Here is a 2,609-nt window from a genome sequence, read left to right as displayed (position 1 = left end):
TTTGTGCCAGGAATGAATCAATTGATCAATTAATCAATAAATTGCTAAAGGTACTGTACAGCAACATCAATAACATCAATAGACCTAATCTTGAGGTAGTTGGGGCCATCTGGATCTCCAGAGAGGCTCTTCCACAAGGCAGGGGATGCCAGAGAGAAGGGCTGCTTTCTGGTCCAACAAGACGATATGGTTTCATAGAGGGGATGCTAAGAATCTCCCAGTGCTGGAGTTCAACAGGTTTCATATGTTTTATATGTATAAACCTTATTTTATCTATTTATTGATCTATTTCTAAACATGTAGATATTTTGCTGTATTTTCTCTCTCTCTTTATGCATTGGTCCCTGACCACCATCATCTTCTGGTTTCTTTTTTTTTATTTACTTTCCCCTTTATAAACAAATAATGGCTTTTCTCCAATGAAGAAAAATGGCTACTCTTTTTCAAAATCGAAATGTCCTAACAGTAGAACCCAAAGTCAAACTTGTAATGACTATAATGAATAAAAGGGATTTTGTTCTTATCTGAAACTTTGTAAGAGAGAAGAATGTCATATGAACAAAACCAGCCGCCCATCTCTTAACAAAGCCAAACCAGAGCCAACTACGTATATCTATACTGCGGATTGACAGACTTATGCCAACATTCTCTCTTGAGACTGGAATGCATTGAGAGGTTTTCTAATGGATGTCAGGGAAATACTTTAAGAGCTGACCAGTTGCCATGATGCTGTAATACTGTAATGCTGCAATGATGATGCAATGGTAGGAATGAGATGTTTGGGAGAAAGTTATCCTGTCTCTCTCCTGGGCATATTTTCAGAGTTTCACCCATTTGTGACTCCTCCTATTGGGCACCTGCTTGCTGACTCACTCAGAGTTTAGAGAGATGATGCCACTTCTTGTTGCCTTTATCCAAATCATAGTGGTTTATTTATTCTCTTGGAGCTAAATCTCAAAAGACATTTTGGATTGCTTTCAGATATCACACAAACACAGCCACAACATGCTTCTATTTTGATACCATGCCAACACCTTGTTAACTGATCTCTTTGCACTGGGAAATCTTGGGGCCATAAATGGCCCTGGAGAAATAGAGAACCTCGAAGGCTTTTTTTGACAGGCAGAGGATGCAGATATGAAGGCTTGTACAGACTCTGTCAGGATTAGAAAACTTCTGGCGCTTCTGTCTTTGAAGAGGGATTTCTTCCTATCACTGTGCCTTCAAAGCAAGGCTGGAGACTCCATCAAAGACACAAGTCATGTTGCTGCTTCTGCTGCTTCTGCTGCCCCAGGAAGTTCTGGCAAGACTCATAGCCAAATGTCTCCTGACTCTGAAGAGGGACGAGGTGCATCCACATAACTATTACAAGCCAGGAGAGTTTCTCATTGGTGGCATTGTCTCTGCAACAAGGATGTTGCTCCTACCATTAAGCTTCAAGAAATCTCCTTTGACTCAAATTTCTCTGTAAGTCAAATTTCGTGCACAGAATTAGAGCCTCTCCTTTCCACCCTGAGTTCCTCTCTTACAATGAATGATCTCTTTGATTTGCTAGTTTCTCTCTCTTTCTGTTTCATTTCATCCTGGGCTCATCCTTTTTGGCTGATAAACCTGATTTGAAATTCTCAAATAAGTATTCTGTAGATATGTTCTCATTTTCTGGACTTTGAAGAAGAAGAAGAAGAAGCTGCTTTTCTTGACATCCTCTTAGCAGAGTTGGATTATGGATGAACAAGAGAAGATGGTTCTTCTATTCTATTACTCTCATGCCCCAAAAGGTCCTCACTATGGGTGGAAATGTTGACCTTTTCTCTAAAGTAAAAATGAGATAAGCTTGACAATTTCATTCTTTATAACCAAGTAAATGAATGGATCCCAGTTCAGAATTGACTTTTTGTAAATATGTGAATTTCATTTGATTGGATACTAGTATCCCAATCATACAATTATTTATTTGTCAGCTAAGTCTCTATGGTGGACATGTGGGTCCTATAAACACCTCCAGAAATTTAGCACTTACTGCATTTGTCAACAGTCATAATTGCTCATTTTATGTGTCATTGTGGGTACCTCTGTCTGTATGTGTCCTTTAATGATTCTATATTTCATGTGAAATAATAGGTCACACTTCCAATGGGAAGATAAATTGGCAAAGGGATCGAAGGAGATTGAAAGTCAGTCTGAAATCTTAATACAACAAGAAAAAAGACAATGTGAAGAATAAACTAAAACTAAATTTCAAACTGAATTATGTATAAATGGTGAACATGTAATAACAAAAATATACAAAGCTTTAAAAATTTGAAACAGAGGCTGAACAGGTTCAATTCATTATTACATTCAGATATTAAATAAAGATGCAGAGAATTTGCATAATTGGTATTTGGTTTACATTCTGTCATAGGTGAAGAGAATTATTTTTGGAATAAAATGATGTATTCTTGGTACAGGACATCAGATAAATTATCAAAGATGCGTAAACATATTTCAACCAATGCAGGAATTGTGAAAAGCATTGGGAAACATTTTATCATGCAGGGTGGACTTGTGAAAAAGCTCAGAAATTTCAGATACAAATTGAGATAACAATGCAAATAACTTAACAGGCT

The sequence above is a fragment of the Natrix helvetica genome (genome assembly GCF_964273705.1).
Source record: "Natrix helvetica genome assembly, chromosome: 1".
NCBI classification, from domain to species: Eukaryota; Metazoa; Chordata; class Lepidosauria; order Squamata; family Natricidae; genus Natrix; species Natrix helvetica.
The sequence above is the reverse complement of the archived record's forward strand: the minus strand, read 5'-3'. Positions refer to the sequence as shown.